Source organism: Anser anser, assembly GCF_964211835.1.
Source record: "Anser anser genome assembly, chromosome: 5".
NCBI classification, from domain to species: domain Eukaryota; kingdom Metazoa; phylum Chordata; class Aves; order Anseriformes; family Anatidae; genus Anser; species Anser anser.
In genome coordinates, this window is record NC_139725.1 from 19,167,993 (window position 1) to 19,188,452 (window position 20,460).

At 42.7% G+C, this 20,460-nt stretch overlaps 1 long non-coding RNA gene across 1 annotated transcript in view; it reads right to left on the minus strand.

Annotated features, from left to right (window-relative positions):
* Positions 1-2,378: 2,378 nt before the first annotated feature.
* Positions 2,379-20,460, minus strand: part of LOC310900457 — a 288,227-nt gene continuing 270,145 nt past the window's right edge. Inside the window, exon 8 of the long non-coding RNA XR_014585138.1 lies at positions 2,379-5,498. This is a non-coding gene — a long non-coding RNA (uncharacterized lncRNA). The remainder of the gene's footprint in view (positions 5,499-20,460) is intronic.

The window sequence follows — 20,460 nt, forward strand, 5'->3', positions numbered from 1 at the left end:
GGAAGACTGGGCCCTGCGGATTTCTGTCGTTTGTGCTACAAGCAAGCACTCGGCTGCCTGACGGTGCTGGCTTTGTGATAGGGCTCTGTACAAAACTCCATCATACTTCTAATCAAATGTTTCCATTGGCTTTAATATATTGTACCCATCAGATTACAGATGCTCAGTGACAATCCAGCCTTCAACACACAGCCTCATGTATCCTTGTTCCTGCCATGCACCCAGCTCTGTTTTGCTGGCGTTGGTTCCGGTTGTGCAGCCCGTAGGGGTTTTGGTGGGGGGGTGGAGTGTTGGAGTTAGACTGATTTGAACAACTAGGCCAAGGAACATCAAGCAGTAAAATAAAGTCCTGATGACATATTTGAACTCTTGTAGACCGTGGGTTATCCGATATGCAAGGTCACTGCTATTCTCTGGGAAAGTTTAAAAGAATCTGCTCCTGTTTCAAGCTTAAAGGGCCCTTCTTGGCAATGCGAGGGTGCAAATTCACTTTGTCTTAAGCATAGGCAGTTTTGCGTAGGTGAATGTATCAGAGCATTACCAACTGTATGACAGTATGGTTTTTGTTTGTTTGTTTGGTTGGTTGGTTTTTTGTTTTGCTTTTATTTGGCTTTAGCAGCTCATCAAAGGCAGGCAGGGTAGAGATAGTTCTGATAAGCAGAAGGAGAAAGCAACTCCAATAAGGCTACCAATGAAATGCAGAAAGGAAAAATGCATTGTAAAAGTGAGAAACCTAAAAAGAACTTGAAAATTCCTCTTAATAATTTAAGCTGTCAGCAGCAGCTGAAATCAGGAATTATATTTCAGACATAACTTATATCAGGCATGTCTTAAAAAGAAAAAGACAAAGACAAATTGATAATGCCTGAAGAAACTGTCCCTGGGAATAAAAAAGTGCAGGGTTAGGCCCTGGGAAGCCAAGCATGTTTTCCACCATTCAGTCTGTAAAAAAAAAAAAAAAAATAGAAATGATGGCCCTTGATCTTTAGCGATTCTAACAGATGGACTTGGGGAAGCAGTAGGAAAATAACATCATTAGAAGTTTTGTCTTTCTGTATTTATGAAAAGTCAAGTTGTGCCTTGCTCAAAATGTTTGAAGCTATTATATTACAAAGATTTGGTATTAATATGATTAGGTTAACAGTATTCTTCTGTAATATACATCATAAAGTCCTGTCAGAATGAAATTTAATGCTAAAAACATGGAATAATAACTTTCACAGACCATTAAGGTTTAAGGCTACGGCGTGGGAGTTTATTACAAAAGGACCCTGAAATGCTGCATGCTCTTACATCAGCATATACTTTAAGGTAGAGGTATTTTACCCCCAGGCATTATTTGCTCCAAAGTATGATGTAAGTTCTTGCTCTGACTTTGTTTACATTCATATGCAGACTGGCTTAGCTTTGCGTCAGGGTTGTTGCAGTAAAGCCAGGGTCCTGTAGGAGGGGATTGACCAGGCTGTTCCTGTCTTTCCACAGGAATCTGAACATGCAAATGCTTGGCCACTTCATCCTCGCTGGCTGTGGCAAATGATCAGCCCCATCTTTAATTGCCCCTTTGTTTCCCTGTCTTACAGTAGCAGCGCTGCGCAGCAAGATGAATTACGGCTTTCCCTCGTTGGTGTCCTTCGTGCCACTCTGTGTACTGCTGGGAATGGAGATAACTCATCCCTCCCCTCAACAACTGCAAGCTTAATGTGCTTAAGGAACCTGTAGTTTATCCATCCAAAGCTGTGCTCTACCTGTACCAGTAAAATTTCCTATCAGCCAGTAGAAATATGGATTCAAAACCATTTATTTGAGTCTATGTAGGTATCTAGGTTTAAGGAAGGATCCTATTATCTTGCAATTATCTCCTCAGGATGATCTTATCTGAGTGTGATTCTGCAGATGCCCATAAAGCTACTTCAGAGCAGGGAAATATTCAGTGCGTGTACTCAGTGAAGTTAGATTGATAGCAAAATGGGCCTTGGAGTCTTCGGTGGGAATGTCTACCACTCTCCATCGATTAAAAGTTTATGATTAATTACCAGTTTGATTATATTACCCTTCAATTAAGCATGTAAGTGCCAAAGAATGGGGACTTTGGTGTGGTTTTCCTTTGTTATCTCCTGACCATGCCTCTGCTGGTGTGATGTTTATAGATACTTTATCTGCTTAGGTCCATAACGTGTACCCTGTATTGAATGTAAAAAGTCTTGCATTGATCTCCCCTTACTACAATTGCTTCCAATGGGGACCTAAGGTCATATTCTTCTCAGCTGGTGCCTCCACAGTTGGAATCATTTTAATGAAAAGCAAAAATGTGGGTGAAAATGTGTCAGTTTCATTTGTATCACAAAGTTACCCTCCTTTACCTTGGATTCATTCCTCAGCTTTCCCTGGAGCTCTCAGGGACCCAGACAGACATCCATGGGATCTTCTTCCACAGAAAACTGCTGATGCTAACCACTGACCTACAGCACAGACAGCTGCCACCTGTGGTTTCATCCCAAGCCACAGGAGCCAGTTCCATCTCTGGTGGGAAGCAGCCTGGGTTGGCCAAAGGCCAGAAGGAAAAAGGAGAATTTTATTTCTGAACATAGCATCTGAGAGAAGAAAACATCACACGTCTCAGCATGGCTTCCTGGAGAAACAGAGGGTGCTGACGATGCCTGGCAGGCTGAAGGGCTTTCACTGATGGGCCCCCACAGGCCTTGGATCTGCTCTGATGTTTAACTATTTTAACCACGTAAAGCATTTTAAAACACTTTTTTTTCCTAGCATTTCTGATGCTTTTCACTGGATCACACCTGTGGCTTCAGTTCTAAGCAGCCCTTTTGATGGCTGTGGGAGAGCTCCCAAAGATCTCTCCGATTCCCACGGTGCAGTCAGCATGAAGGGAAACAGTCCTGACCAAAAGCCCCGCTGCCCCGTGCGCGCAGTTCCTGCACCGAGAAGTGAACATTCAATGCAATGCCTGGAATTTGCAAGTGCAGCCTCCCTGCTTCCTAGCCCGACTTCTGTGCTAGGCAATATTTTTGGCTGACGGTTTTTATCCTTGCAGCAGCAATGTCAGAGCAGCAGAGCACAATTTGCTGAGTCAGGGTTTTAAAGGCAAAGGGTGGGCACCTGCCATCAGGACGGAGCTCAGCAGTCCTCGGCCCAGCGGCCAGAAGCATCCTCTGGCTGTAGGTGAGGTACTGCCAGGTGCAAGACTTAAAGCCGACCTCTCTCCAGCGGTCCCAGTCGTGTTACACTGGTTGGTGCCATCACCAGTGCCCTGCTCTCAACCATGTGGTTTAGCCAGTTTGCTCCAGATCGTCATCCCCTCCAGGGACCATGCACTGTAGGACCAGATGTTGAGGCACCTGTTCTTCACGTACCTGAGTCCTACATTGGATCCAGTCCTTTGTAATTCGGATGCTACAGCAGTGAGTGTGCATCAGTGCCTAAACACAGCTAAAATCTGACTCTTAGCCACTTTCGCAAGTCATTCGCAGCCTGGAAAGAACCAGCCCAAAACAGAACAGACTGAGGCCTTTGATGCTATCAGTCTGGAGATAAGGAGGAAGCTTCCAAACCAGCTGTTGGCTTTCATTGCATGCCTGGTAGCCAGCCCAAAAGGCATCTCTCAACACCCTCAGGAAAAGTCACTTTGTAAAGATTTTAGCTATAGTGCAGGCGGGTGTTGGAGGCGGGTAAGGAGGAGGCTGCAGGTCTGTCGCACCGCTTTGGGACAGAGTTCAGTGCCTGGTCTCTGGCAGCAGCTGCCCCCAGACTTCAGTTGCCCAGTCCTGGGTGCTGGCTGGAAACGCCGCTCAGATGGGGTGCTGGTGCTCCCGTGTATCTTCTTGCCAAGAAAGCCAGATCCTGAACTCAGACTGGATTTTCTTTCCTGCTCTTCTGACGAGGGAAGCTGGCACAGTTAATAAGCTCTTAATAACCAACTTGCCTCTTCTTTGGAAACCCTCTCTGCCCCTCACTTCAGGCAGGCTGAGCCCACCCAGCTCAGGGTGCTGGCCTCATGGTGGTTGTCTCATCCACCTGGCTCAGCTGGGTGTTTCGGAGAGAGATGGTATTGCATGCAGGTATGCAACTTCAGACTAGTTTAAATAATATCATGTAATAACAGTAATGATAGTGATAATAATATCTGATGCTGTAGATGAGAAAAAATAAAACTATTGTCTTAAAACATACCTGACAAGTATTACAACACAATGTTACATTCTTAGAAGAGGGAGGATGGAAATTACTTCAGTCATTTTCCTTGGTGAGCCTTGTCTAGGCTACAGGTTAAATCAAGGAGACAGAGAACCATCTGCATGAGAAATGCGGCACGGGCCGTCAGCACAGGCTGATAGGAGCTACAGGCCCCCTCCCATACAGCCCATACAAAACAATAGCACTATCAGATGGTAGGAGGTTATATAGTGTAGTACATCAGGCTCAGCTAAGTATCTTTGCAATGGTTTCCCACATCGCTTAGCAGCTTGTTTAACATACCATGATTAACCCGTAGGGTCTGCAAGAATTTCTTACAATCAGTGGAAATAAAACAAGCAACCTAAAGCACCACAGTAGAAGACAAACATAATGATGAACAGACAGTAAGCGTGTATTCATTGCCTCTCCTGAAAAATGTCCACAACTGCCTGGATTCCGAAGTATTGCAAATTCATTGCTAATATTTTTGTCTGAGTCTTTTCAGCAGAGTATTGTAATCAGTTTTAGAAGCAGAGAAGCAGCAGAAGTCTTGATTATTGCAGTCCTGTTGTATGTCTGATGAAACTCTGCAAAGCCACATTTTTTTTTCTCAGCATGCACAAAATAATCAGTTATCTCTGTCTGATTCTCAGAAAAAAAAAAAATTAAGACTTGATCATGAACTGATCTAGCAAGATCTTTTACTTGAGTCTTTCATAAAATATGACAGTTGACAAATGTCTTATCTGGTATGCCAACTTGGCATTACATTCAAACAGAGAAAGATAGCCTGTTTTATTATGCCTTTCACCTCCTTTTCACCATGCACCTTTGCCTTTTAATGCTTTGCAGAGTTCTGCAGCTGGTAATGGATTTGCCAACCATGCAAGTTAGAAAGTTTCTCTCGCTGTTATCAAGATCAATGGCTTCCTCTCGTAATTGCAAAACACCTTCTTTATCATGAAAATTTTTAATTTCCATAAATAGCCTTCCCAAAGGCTAAGTAAGTGCTTGACACAAATAAAAACAAAGCGAGAGGAAACACAAAGAGAATGAACAACTCAAATGCAAAGTAATACCAAGGCCTGGATTGTGTTTCAGGAGGAGAATTTAGGAGGCACTGAGCACCTCTGAGATCTGCCAGCACTGATAAAGCTCAGCATGAAGGTGCAAAAGCATCTTACAAGCACCCTGAAAACAGCCTCTGTCAGCTTTCCTTCTCGGGCCAAATTGTGACAAAGTCCAAAGCTGATTCGACGCAGCACCAAGCCACAAAACTTCAGTCGTAGAGACGAAGGAAGGAAGAGCTAGCAGATGAAAATGACAGATATCAGAAGTGTATCTGAGGTGAGATTTCTAGTTACTTAAATGCTGTTAGATTAAATGTTGCCTTTCCATAATTTAACTCCCCCAAACCCAAAATATTATCCTACAAGTTATGCCACAGAGACCTGATATGCGGTACGTCAGCAGTGATGTAATATTGACAGACAAATACAGCTATTGTATTCGTAAACGTTCGCTTTACAAAGCAAAGGACATTGTAGCAGAATATACTTAATGCTAGACTGCAATGTGATCATTGTCCTGGATGAACTGAGAACACAAACAAAAATAGATTAGCTAACAACCAAATTGTATTTATCTTGCTTGACAGGGCTAGTTCAATAATGAGTCATTTTCAGATCTAATATCACCACCATCTCTAGAGTTTTGGGTAATTGTTACTGCTGAGAGAAAAAGTTCAAACAGTCTGAAGGCTGAAGAAGCAAAGGAGCATTAGCAAGCCTAATGTGGGAGTGCTGGCATTACTCCTCTGATCCCCAGCAGATGCAATATACCAATTAGCTGCATACTTCCTTGAGCCATCAAGCTGGGGGCTCCGCCACCTGGGGCCATTGCAGATTGCACGGGGCTCTGGGGAGGGCAGAGGTGTTTTTCCAGGCAGAACTGCGGCTGAGGGCCCGACATGTCTCCCATGTAAGCTGCTGGCCATCGCGTCCCTCTCCTCCACAGACGAGGGCAAGAAGAGCCATGGCCTGGCAGACCCCAGTGGGCTGCTGCATGGGCACAGAAGCCGTGGGGCACAGCCAAAGCCTGTATGCTTAAATGCTGGGCCAGCTTCATTTGGGAATTACTGGCGTTCTGCGCTTTTGGTGGAGAATAACTATCTTTGTGAAAGCAGCTGTCACGTTAACTTTAAGTAATAAAAGTTTGCACGGAGGTCAGTCAGGTTCCAGGTGAAAACGTGCAAAGGAAGACAAATATTCGCAACAAGAATGGGCATGAATGGGATTGGGCTTGATGCTGATCAAGTTTACATCTGTTTGCAGGCCCAGCCCAAAGCCTGTGAAAACCATCTGACTGGCAGGGTAGCTCAGCCAAAGTCGGTGGGGTGGCACCACCAGCCCGTATGGGTGAGATCAAACCCCAGATTGCTATCTTTTTGTGGTTTTCCTTTTTGCACATAGCAGGGAGGCAGCGAGGAGGGCCATTGATTTGCAAAACACCCTTCGGTCCAGCGGGAGGCTGCCTGACTGAGGATGTGGCAGGATGTGGCCCATGGAGCCACTTCAGGCGGGGATTCCTGCCTGGAGGTGGGCGCTGCGCCTCCTTGGCTTGGCTGCCAGAGGGAATCAGGCAGCAAAATGAGAGAATAAGTTTTCAGTGCATTCTTTGGGGGGATGTTAATGGGTGGCAGTTATCATGCACCACCTCAGCCTCCGTTCTTTCATCAGAATCAATTACTTGGTCTTTCTTTGTGTGCATGATGATGCCTTCGTGAAAAACAAGCCTATGGAAATACTGAATACCAGTAGGTCAGAAGAAGCGAAGGATGCAAAACTGCAGTTTTCCCATGGCCTGAAAATGACTCCCTCCCTGGCTTAGGGCAGCCACAGGTATGCTGTTAATTTTAAGTCCTCTTGCCAGAAGGCTATAAAACGTCTTTTCATCTTATGTTACATAAGTATCCAACAAATAAGAAGACTGTTATTACAAAGGCAACCACACTGAAAAAAGGTTTCATTTACTCTGAAAACCTGCATTAAAGACTTCTGATGTCTCTATGTAATGTTTAGGTTGCTGAACACTGTTGGAGAGGAGAATTCATTGAATTCCTTTTGAAAAAGAAAAAGTAACTTTGATGCTACACCAAATTGAGATGCTACTGTGAACCACGTGATTAATCTTCAGTTAAACATTGCAATATGGTACCCTCAAAGATGAGCTTCTGTAATCTTCCAGCATAGCAGACAGCTTTCTGGAAAACTGTGCTAACGTATAACAGTAACTAGCAATTAAACGTTTCGCTGATCATTCTGAACTAAAGAGAAAATACACCCGTAGGTCATAGAACTGATAACTGAGGTGCACTCTGCATACATCTCGGTAATTAAGGTGTTCTTCATGAAGTGGTTTAGTTGTACTATGTCCTTCTACATCCTCACAGGTTGAGAGGCATCAGGTATAATTAAAATATGCTCTAAGTCAGTTAGCTTTCAGGCAGTAAGGAATCCTCACCTGCTCATTTCACAGGGGAAAAAAATAGAAAGAAAAGGAAAAACAATAGAAAACAGCATGTGCATGTCGACATCCTGCTTGTGAACCAATATTGTCACAAGCAACACGCTGGGAAAGAGCAGACCAATCAATGAACATGAACTGACTTACACTAAGCTAAAATTAGGTACAATATCCTGACTGAAGTTATTACAATTAACTAAATAAATACACATTCCCAGTTAATTATTTTTGTAATACCTTGTGCCTAGAGGCCACACTGAGACTGAGAGCCAGCCACACTAGGCACTGTACATACATCCAGTGAAGGTACAGCCTGGTCTTGCACAGCTTGCTGTTCACATAGAGAAAAGAAACAAAGGACAGGAGACAGAAATCATTCTTTGTTATCCCTGTGTCATAGAAACAGACCCAGAAAAATTTCATGATCTTGCCCAACACTGTATAAGAATTATTTGGCAGGACTCAGGAGCAAATAGAGAACATCAATATCCACCTAACCAGACTGTCTGCCCTTTCCCTAGCACAAACGCTGTTTTTACCAGAAGACTTCTCATGCACGGGCCAGCTCTGGACTCTTGTTTCTCTACATTGCATTCATTCTTTTTCGAATGCAGCACAGCATGTCATAGCTAGAGCTTTTGATTTCTCCTGGCTGTTGTTGGGCCTGTGTCCCATCTATCTCACCCGTGTGAAACTCACAGCTATTCTGTAATGATGAACGATGCTTCACTAGCAAAAATTCAAGACCTCAAGCACACAAACCCATGAGCATCCAGTTTTTGTTGGCTACTTACAATTGTCTGAGTTCATATACGTCCTTCCTCAAATCTAGAGACACATTTTGCCTCCTTTGTATACTTATGGAAATCAGCTACATCAAGAAAACTCTTAAAATATAATGGCAAGAGGAGCAAATGTGTCTTGTACATCCAGAGATAGCCCATTCTTTTAGGTCAAAGCAACTGACCTTTATAGCCTCATCTCTTGGAAATAATCCTCAAAAACTTACTTTTCTAGCCAACACTTTGTCTGCAAAAACTAAGCTACCTTTGTCACCTGATAAGCCTTTCCTGATTAGTTTCTACCACATTAGGTTCTTGCACATATCAAATATAAAATCATCAAAGCAGATATGGTGTTGCTTGCTGACTCCTTCTGTCTGCTAAAAAAAGGCTTGCACAGAAATACAGCTTGGCCAGTGTGTGGTGACTCGACTCTGTTTTTAGAGACCTCCTGCAGTGACATCTTCCAGCGCTGCAGATTTAAAGCCAGGGCACTTGCTTTGACCTTTCACTCTCCATGTTCTGCCAACCATAGTACTTTCAAAATCAATGATAAAATGCTGCTGGCTTTATGGTCACCTGGAATTTCATCCTATAGCTCCAGAGAAGCAGTGCAGTGAGGTAACTAGTGCCTCAAAGTTTCTTTTCCCCATCTCTGAAGAAAGCAAATCTCATAAGAAAGCTGAAAATCACGAAGTTTTAAAAGTACTGTTCCTACATCTTTACAAAACAACCCCAGATTTTTCTTCCAGACTTTGACAGATTCACTCTGTAGTCAATCAACTATGCTTGTGGATTTGAGAAGGTTTGAAAATTTGGCTTCAAATAAGTAGTCTGTTCTTCAAATCTTAATGGTGGAGTTAGTGCAATGCTTCTGTAATGAAAATTTCTTTTTCCAGCAGTTTAGGTATAAAACATGACTTTCTGTGGGTACTTGAAGCCACCTGGAGTGGTGACAAGTCAACCTCTGCGCCATCTTTGTGGCCGTAAAATTGTTTTTCTTCCTCTTTGCCAGGCTGAGCATTCTATGAAAGATTGAGTGGACAAATTGCAGAACAGTGTATAAAACAATGATATTTCCCAGATAACCACGTCTGAAACAAAATATTGCTTAGAACAGCATGGGTGTATAATTTGAATACATGCTTATTTTGTAGTTCTGGAGTATTTGTTTACCTGAAGCCCTGCAGCTTTCAGAACCACATTTTAAAGGAAAAAAAAAAAAGAAAAAAAAGAAAGACTAGCAGCATAGGTGGCCTGGGCATCTTCCTTTTTGAAGTCTCCTGGCTGACAGTACGAAAAAAAAAAGTCCTCAGTCCTTTGATGAATGCAAGAACCAGGTTTCCAAGCATGGAAAGAGCCTTTAGAAACACAAGTGAGGTTTTGATCCCTGGCCTCAGTGTCATCCATCTTGGAAAGCTTTCTGTTTTTATTATTTTAAACAGGTCAGCAACAGTGAGGTGGGAAACTGTAGATTTCAAAACAGACATCTCTAGAGTGCTTCAGCAAAAAATCATATGATTTCAGATGGGAATTTAATATTGGCCTGGTGGGATGCCTTGCAAACTACCTTCCTAGCCTCTGAGAGAGCAGCACCCCCCGACTGGTAGCCGTGATGTTTTGCCCCACACCGGCTTGCAGGGGCTTCCTTGGACACCTCTCCAGCAACCAGCTCCTGTATGTGGCTTGGGGCCGGGGGTCACTACTTTGTTGCTCCCCCTGGGGCACGGCTGCTGGCCCCCAATGCTACAGCCTGTCCCCATGCGTCCTCCTCTTGAGATTCTGGGGCCCTGTTGGCCACCTGCGTCCACAATGCCTCCGGATGCAGGTGGCCCCCGAGAGGACATGGTCAGCCCCCGGCCACTGTCCCAGCCCAGCAGAGGAGGGCTTGAAGGGGGAATGGAAATCATTTTCCACTTTCGGCTGCATGTCAGATTAATGGGAGTTTTACAGCGTGCTCCAATGTATTTAGCGCTGCGTGCCTGGGGTACGGACAGGAGTGCAGCAATGCTTTTTGTTTCCTGCACCTGCGCACGTGAGAGCCTGAGCTGGGCCCTCTGTGGTGCTGCGTGCCGACGCTCCGTCTGCAGGAAAGTAATTCGGGAAGAACAACAAAGACCTCTTCGGAGAACTTCCTTGCAGAAAAGGTTGCGGTCGTCTTGCCAGCTCCCAAAATTAAAGCTATGTTCCAGTCAAAAATGCCTATTCAGACCGACATCAAAGAGAAAACTGTGAGCAGGTCAAGGAGTTTAATTTCCATGGCACTCGCGTTTGTGATTCACATATGGGGTGCAATAATGACTAACATGCCCATTGGCAATAACGTAAGAGAGGGCAACGAACAGAGGGAGAAATGAATCGGAGGCAACCCAGCGGGCCCGATGCCGCCCTCAGCCAGCGGCGCGGTGTCACCTTCGTGACAGCCTCCGTGAGCACTGGTGGCCCGGGCTGAGGCCTTCAGAAGGGAGCCGTGGTGCCCCTGCCTGGGGGTGTCCCCTGCGCGGGGGTGTCACCCCGCGTGCCACCCGGCGGCCTGGCGCCAGCACACTCCTTGTTGCTCTCCAGAGGGCAGGCCCTTCCAAACACCTCAGGCTGAGCGTGCTTGGGCCCTCCTGGAGAGCTGGGTCTCAGCATCTGCTCCCTGAATAATTCGAGGCATGTTCTCATACCGGCCTTTAACCTTCTAGATATCTCCAGTTAAGGCGAAGGACTGTATCTCCAGGTATGAAGGCAGGAGGTATGTAAACTTTTTAACAGTGTCTATATGTTCTCCTACTACTCCTTATTTGCTTTTCTCATGGGACGATCCAACGAGGCATTACAGACTGTTGATAAATAGATTTTCAGCCCATTTCGTTTAACCATTACTGCATTTCCATATCAAAGATTTTACGCTTGGCATGCCCAAGCCTATTTTATTTGTAATCTTTTCTCAAATGAGAACTTTGGAATGTTTTTTCATTATGTGTTTCATCTGCAGCGTTTTGCCGTCGTGTTATTTTTAAGATGAGATCTTTTACTCTACCTCGAGTCATTCTACAACTCGTTGGCTCTTATTTATTCTGGCCTCCCAATCTAACAGAATTTCTGTGTTGAAACTTGTTGCTATTTTTTCCAAGGATACACCATATGATGTTAAGCCTGCGCCGTGTATCAAAGTGCAAATATAAACTAGTTGATAGTCTCTGGTCACACCCTGGGTAGGTGTGGTGGTTGGGAATTTTTCGCTTTCTGGCTGGAGATCAGAATGTGCTTAGCATGGTTCCCCATCCAGCATCTCGGTCGGGAGAGGACTGGCTGCTTTTTGCATGTATGTTGTTTGAAGGGTTGGGAGCCAAATAGTTGTACCGCTTCCAAAAACAGACTTTTACTTGTTTGGCTATATTTAGAGCTGCAATCGGGAGATCTGAGGGTATGATAATCTGCTGCCTCACTGTCTTTCTCCTTCCTCTCATTCTCTCTCCCTGTCACTTTGCGGGTAACAGGATGGACAAGCGTAGCTCCAGTGTCAGCCTCAGGCATGGTGCAAAGTTGCACTACTCCAAAAGAAACTCCAAGGAGGAAGTGTGACTCAGAGAGCTGCAATTCCTTCCACGGTTCCTCCTTGTTCCAGCCGGGGAAGTAAGTTACTTCAGTATTTGTGCTGTTAGACTACAGCATGCTTCTCCCCAGCTGCTTGCAAGCCTCAGCTTGCAGAATAGAAAGAGGGATAAGGGTCTGAGCCAGAACTGAGGTGTCTCTAATACGTGAATGGGGGGTTGCTTCCTTCTGCTCCCTGGTCGCCCACATGAGACAGGGACCACTTTAGCCCCAGGTGGGGTTTCTCTGTAAGAAGTCGCCTCAAAGCCACCCGCCTATATTGGCTTTCCAGTCGTTTTGTGGAGATGCACACAGCTGCCTGTCTTGTCAGGCATCTTTCACGTTAGTATCACCAGCAATGCACTAACTGTCAGACAACTTTACACTTTTTTTTCCTACCCAGATTATAACATCATGCCTATTTTTGCGCTTAATTTCCAGTCTTTCATACAATAAGACATAGCCTCAATCAGGGTAATGCACAGCTCACCAGACACTTCTGAATTGCCTCTCAGACAATCAATTTCCCACTGACTTTTATTTTCCCTAGTAATAATTTGTTATACTCAGAGACTGGCAAGGGATTTGCAGGCAACAGTTTTCTTGCCAAAACAGAAACACTAATCAGAGTACTCATAGCAAAAGGTTCGTAATCAGTATTTCTTCACTTGGAGTGCAATTGCCAGGCCTGAGAACACCAACTGGAGTATTTGCAAATGATGCAAAGGACTCTTCACCTGCCTCACATTCTGCTCAGCATTGATACACCTTGGAAAGCCATACAAAATTCACAGCATTGTTTTATTCTCTTTTTCACGCAGAAATACTCTGCTATAGTACAAAGGGATCTTTCACTGGGGACTATTTTTAAAGAATTTATAATACGACTGTAAAATGCTGTGTTAACTGAGACAGTGTCAAATAAGAGCAGATGCTAAATACTTAAGTGATGCACTGGTCTGAAAGATAAAAAGGGTCAGAAAACAAGAGAGGAAGAAAATCATCCATATGCACATCAACTAGATGGTCCAGGTAGAAGTAAAACCTCTACTTGTTGCTGTACCCTGTAGGTTTACTAGGCAGAGGTTTTTAGGAAGTGTTTTGCAATTAGAAAACCAGGAGTAAGAATTGACTTAAGAAAATAGATCCGGCCCTCATGTGGTGTTCAGCAGCACAGAAATGCACACACACATACATACATTCATACTTCCTGCCCGAGTGATATCAGTTTCAAAAATAGCCTCTGAAAGACGATTCATGCTATTGGACCAGCTTCTGCTTTCAGTAAAGTGGACCGAACACGGATCTGAATTTATACCTCCATGGTGATTTTCTGCACCAACATGTATAAAGCTCATCCTTACGTTGTGAACTTTGAATGGCATCAATGCTAATTCACCTGCCTACCTGACAGAGATCTCCAGAGAGATACAGAAAAAGAAACATTATTCATCTGAGCTGGTCTTTATTCCTAGAACAAAGGAAATAACTGATGTAAATGAAGCATGCAGTGCAAATGTGCAAAAGTTACTTTTATTTTACATCGGTTTATTAAGGTATTTTAAATAGGCTTAGTTAAAATAATCAGTTGAGCCTTTTTGACAACTTTGTAAGAAATCCTTATGTGGCTAATTCTTAAATATCATCAGACAGCAGGCTGATTGTGTCCGAGTGCACATTGTTGCCCCAGGTAGCAGATAACTTCCTGTGTTGAAACGATGACTTGAGAGCGATATACTTGCAGACAAGGAAATATCATCTTCCAGCCCTGCTGTGTCTTAAAGTAATCTATGAGAACTCTTTCTAGCTCAATGCCTGTATTTAGCCAAGGTATTAGATGCATTCAGGATGTATTAAACTCATACACCTTCTAAATTACTTGATGGTTTTGAGTTCACATCGCTAGCTAATTTAGTCAGATATCTAGTGCTAACAATAATTGGATATGCTGAACTGCCAAGAAAGTTGCTTGTCTAGGTATGTAATAAATGTGCTTAACGGGGCTTAATTATACAGATATGCAATGGGCACCTTCACCACCTTCTGTAGTTAATATCCTGTTCCCAATGCTTAGTAATATGGAACAGCACTTCTGAAATGGGGGAATACTTTGGAACAGCAAACATTCATATTTCATGCTTTGGCAGTCCTGAACATACCATCAAAATATGGGAAAAGAACTTTCAGTGGATCAAATCACGTACTCATTAGTACACAAGTAAATTCAAAATAACTCCATAAAGTCAAGACAGAGGAGAATTTGACTCTCCTCACTAAATACTTCCTTAATAAAATTGAATGAACAATTTGCTGTGAACAATTCAATGAAAATATCTGTGTTTTGTATAGCCTTCCTTTTTCTTTTCCTTATATTCCTCTTTCTCTTCCTCATCCTCTTTTTAACCTTTTCCACCTTCCACCTTCTGACAGTATGCATAGAAGACCTAAGAAGCTAAATGAAAGCACAGGCAAGAAACAGATGACAGAGTCAGCAGTTTCGCCAGGATAAAAGAAGCCGTTGCTAGAAGTACAGAAGATGGTAAAATATCAATAATCAGAATGGATTGCTAACGGAGGAAGGGTTCATTCCCTGTATGGGTTTGTTTCCTGAGAATGCCCCTTGACTTCTACATTGTATAATATATCCTGAACAAAACACAGCTAAAAAAGGAAAATGGTAACGCTGATTCTACTCTAAATAGGATTTAATATTGCCCATCACTGCAGTATCTGAGAACAAGATATACTATTGCTGATGCAGTACAAAGTTCATGGAATATCAAGTGTTGGTAATCTGTGCTCTGAGCCTGTGAATGTATGTGCAAATGGATCAGATCCACAGCTGGCATCTGTCTGGCTCCAGATCTGGTCCAGTAAGTTTCTAAAGAGTAGTTCAAGACAGACCATTGAAAACTTCCAAAAAAAGTCCCAGGGCATATGACAGAAATGGCCAAGTGGGACAGCACAGTAGAAGAAAGAAATCCTGTGGGTTCATTTCTTTAAAGCACAGAAGTCATTAATCATTTCTATTCCTTGCCATTTGAAACAGCTGCCTGCCTGCATTTGCTAAGTAACTGCTTTCCTAACCACACAGAAACAAGGCTGTGGGCCCCAGAACGCTTATGCTTCCAGATATTAACGAATAATTTCCCTCTTTCGCTGTGTCAATGAGAGCACGTTAGCATCCTTAGCATCTGGTTTTGGTCGTGAAATAATATGCTAATGTTTCCACACTTCATGAATTCCTTCCAAAAATCTCACTTAGTGCTTATCTTCTCAGCTGAGGCTTCAGAAGTTCAAAGGCATGACTTGAAAATCTCAGTGGCCTTCTACCTTTTACCGGTGATGCAGAACATTGCTCTTTATCAAGTTAGTAAATAATCTCTCCTATCATGCTTATTTGCTCATCTTCTTGTAAAACCGAGTTACATTTTCCACGTAAGCTCTTTACTTCAAAAAGTACACTGTCATCTCTAGAGGCTATTGCAATTAGTGAAATGCCAGCCAGCAGGTGGAGACGCATGAAAGCAATCTCAATTCATAGACAGGCTGCTTTGACATTTCATTCCCATAGCCCTGGCCAAGCACTAGAGCGGGCCAGAGCCAGAAAATGTAGCTATTGGTTTCATGGAAAAGTTCAGAATTAAAATCTTGGATGGCTGACAAACATGTGACAGAGCAGCTTCTGCAGCATGACTGCTGCACACAAAGCCGCACTAGCGAGCCGTCCCGGCAGCACCTTTCATGTAGCAGTGCGTGGTGGAGGGAGGGAAGCCTGCTGCTGCTCCCTCCTGACCTTGCTTCATTCACTTTGTTCAGCAGTCCAGAGCTGCCTGTCAGCGTCAGCTGTGCTGAGTGATGCAAGGAGCCACGCGCACCTCGGTTTGTGCGGGTTCGCATTTGGCCTTGTGCTGGGCGAGGACGGGGCTGTGGTGGCTCAACTCCCAGATGCATTTCCACCTATTTGCTGTAAAAGTTCAGCCTGAGATGGCATGAAAACAGCTTTGCTTCCTCTGTTCCGTTCATAACTCCTCCCACCCAGTGTTTCCTCTTTCGGAGTGGAAACATCATTGTAATAGCTATTTCTGAAATATCCCTGCCAAAATCAGGAAGTGCAGAGGAATACTTAAGTGCGAGGAGGGGGAAAGGTAGCTTGCAAGTTATTTTGGGAGTGGGGAATTTGTTCACATGAGCCTGGGAGAAAAGCCGAGGATAATTCTGTGTTGTCTTCAAATTAGTTAAGTTTCTAGCTCAAGTGTCTCCATGCTTTAGAAACCATAAGAAACTGCAGTAGTCGGTCTGCAGAATGTTTGTGCTAATGCAGCGTGCACGTGGAGATATGGAAAGAAGGAAGGAGATGGTGTAAAATTAACAGAGCTTTGAAAATCTGCAAAAATTATCTGCAAGCTTTTTGAAAGATTCCAGTGTTCGAACGCATGATGTACTGGCAAATAGCATTCATTGTGCAGATACTGGAAAATGGTGTCCAGTTTTGCAGATTCAGACCCCTCAACATGTAATTGTTTGTGGTGAATTATCAGTTTTTCTTCCTTTGAATGAGAAAGGCACTTCAAACCTTGCAGATTCAACTTCAGTGCTTTTAAAGAAATGCATTTTGCAGCTTTTCCATCCTTTTGGATTCTTCTCCTCCCCCCTCTACCTCATCTCTTGCACTTTTCTCTTTGGAGAGCAGAGTTTAACATGCCATTGAGGAGATAGCCTGCATGCAAAGTCCCTCAAACATAAACACACTTAAAGAACAGATTCATCACAGTGTGTTTCCTAATGTGGAAACCGCATTCCATCTGCACCCTTATCCGATGGTCATTAGCTTAGATGTTGAATGGGCATTCCTTAAAGTGAAGATTATAAAAACATACATACTGCTCAACAGTGATTCATCAGCTTCCAAGCTTTCTCTGCTGGAGAGCAATCGAGCTCAGAGTGACTCAGGCTGGGGACTTTGGGAATGCACGGCAGGAATTTGCTACATCGAGCCTGTAAAACAGCCTTCAGATGATTTCTCTGGTGATTTAGAAGTCCTGTGTTCATTTGGCTCAGGTATTTTTCTGCATTTGTTTTCTTTGTAAAAGTTTGTTGTATCTTAATGTTATCAGTTATGCATATTTTCAAGAGCTTTTTTAGAGCCTGGCCCCGATCTTCCACTCAGGTTTGCAGCACTGTAACATCAGTGACTTCTGTGCTGTTGCCCTGACAGAGGAATCGGCGTCCTCGTGAGCGTGCTTGTCAGGAGTTTACAGATGACAATGGTCACACGCACACACTGCCTGATGATAAGGCAAGTTATCACCACTATTCCTTGACCTATTTTTTAGCTTGTAAATGACTGGGTCTAAATTCCCAGCCACAAACTGAAGACATTGTTTATTGATCTATTGTATAGGATTGCCTTGAAAGAGTTAGCATTTATCTGAGATGACTCACAGATTGGTCTGATGATGGATGTGTTCTCTAGTTTGCTGTGTGTTGAATGCGTGCATCTCTCTGTATATATGAAAAAGATATATATATATATGTAGTGGTTTGCTTTCACAAAGTACCCTGTAGAGCCTTTATTTCCTTTAAGGGTTGTTTTTTAAAGAATCACTGTTGATAAAATAAAAGTTACTGAGGCAGAGGAAAATAAACTACCTGGACTACTCCCTGTGAAGCTACCAAAGACATTAGAAATAAAGAACATCTTATTATTTAGGGCAATGGAGTAATGGTGCAAAAGGAGAACTGAATTCAAGTGCTGAATTATGTGTATATGTATATGAGCATATTCTTGATAAGCTCCTTACTCTACATGATGCTTCAGTTCTCCGTTTTTTAACACAGGGAAAATGCTCAACAGCCTTGTTAAGAGGATAATAATAATAATAACAAATCTGTGAATGAGCACGTACTGCATACATGACAGTGATGACAACTTACTCAGAATTTACACAGTTATGTCTCCTGCCCAGACCTTGCTATTGGATATAATTTTGGATCCTGCCTTAACCGATACGCTTTTGCAGATCCCTTAAAATGTTGGTCTCTGTGGCACCTATTTGAACTGGAATTAGGTCCTCATTAGATTGTGACAGAAGACAATGAGAGTAAACTAAGGATAGAATCGCAGTGAAAAGTTTTAGGGCAAAACACAAAAATAGTTGTCCCAGGATAAAACGGATCTCTAACAGCACTGCACTTGCACCTATCAGACATATTAAAGAAGTAATAAGCGTTTGCTGAAGTACCACTTTGAAAGGTGTTTTGGAAGCACCTAACTTGTCTACATAAGTACTGTTCAATTGCAGGCTGTGAATATTTGACATCTACTTCCACTGAATATCACCATGCTGCTATTCACCGCAAAATAAAGGTTACTATGATTTTATTTCATTCTGAAGTGCAATTGCAAGTATTGTGAGATCCCTCTATTCCATTGTTAGAGTTTTATGGGTCACACAGACACATATTGTACCTGTATATTAATGACAACATTTGGTTTATGTTATAAACTTCTCTTCCCACAAGTACGTGGTGGTGTTGTATAGAATGCACATTCCCATAATCATTTAATATGTTTTCAGTCTTAAAAATAAAGTTTATATAATGAAAATACAATATAATTATACACATGAGAGTTCTGGTTTGGAAGAGGTTCAGCAGAATTCTTTGATAAAACAAGCCCCCAACCACAAAAACTACATACAGTGATTTGACAGTCAAACATATATAATCACTTATGCTAAATTAAAGGCAGTGTCACCACGTTAAAAGCAGCACACTGAAATCCTGTATGTCAGTTTTGGCCAACAAGTGAGAAATACTTTAAATCTAACCAAATGCATCCTTGAATAAACTTTGAGCAGCTTCTGAAAAAGGTGCTTAGGGTGGTCAGTTATATAAAGAAATGAGAGTGCCAGGGATACATTTATACAGACTTATTTTATGATGATACTCATTGAGCTCTCTCACATGGAGTTAGCAGTCTAGCCCTTTTTTGCTCCATACCAATTTCTAGCACCTAGAAATAGACAATATGAGGACTCTAAGAGCTAAAATTCATCCAAAAATTATCTTGTTGGGCAGAACCAAGAGGTTAGTGAAGTTAAACACCTTATTGTTTAGGTGGTATTTTCCATTTGCTGTTCCTGCTAATATCTTGTCCCAAAACACACGAACCCACTTAAACAGTTTTGGTGGAGTGTGTCTGCTTAGAGAGTCCATGGACACCAAATTTTGTAGCTCCACTGAGAGCAGCAGGATGATGCTGATTTGCACCAGATATGGATCTGGCTCACAGCATGTTCCATTCTGAATTCACAAAGCATGGAGTAATGTGAAAGAAGGAAGTGACTTTTGTGAAAAGCATTTTGGAAAGGAAAACCAAAAATGATGGATATACCACTGGGGCAGAGGGAGTGGAGCCCGCCTCAAAGAGGAGCTTGTAGAGCTGCCAGCCTTCCCACAAAATGTGCTGCTGCTCTCAGAGAGGAGGGGGAGGTTTCCCCAGGACAAATGCAGCCACACCAAGTACCCTAATAACTACTTTGTAGATATTTTTATGTACCATCACATCAAAACCAGACTGAACTTCCAAAACATCTGAATTCAACCCATCACTGATTAATGGAAGGAGGAGAAGGAGAATGGGTGGGAAGAATAGTCATTGTGAACTGCCATAACACTGGGCAGTAAGCCACGCTATTCAACACATGAGACAATACATTAAAAAATAAAACTTTGTTTTCAGGGGACTTCTATATATATCAAGAGCTTGATTCATAGACCACTAAAGTTAATGGGAATCTTTCCTTTAACCAACTACTGATCAAGCTGTTACAAAAGAAGTGTTAATACAGATTTGTAATTACTCAGTGTCTCAGTACTAGAAAATTACAAGGTCAAATACATCACCAACAGCTAGTAACAAACTGTAACTAATTACTCAGAACGCACAGTCATTTTGCCCACCTGTACGTACTGCATTTTACTGTAGAAGCTATTAGCATGAACTAATGCATGGAGATTAAGATTTAATAAAAGAAAACGTGGATGCTTACAAGAAAGGCTAGTTAACAATTTGTGTTCCATCTGGCATTAAAAGCTCTAAAAGCAGTATTAGTTGAGGGAAAACATTATTTTCAAACATTACATACCTTTTTACAACATTTTTTCTCTTTCTTGCCCTCTGGAAGCAATTAGCTCAATCATATTATAGCTCTTAGATCTTCAGCTATGCAACTGACCATATTACCATTCCAGTTAAATATGCAGCAGAGCCACTAGTCCTTTGTGAGGAATGGGATTGTTCATTTCAATGGGAGTTTGGGGTGGGGATAGTAAATCATTCTCTTTCTGATCCAGATGTGCTAATGGAGGAGGTGAC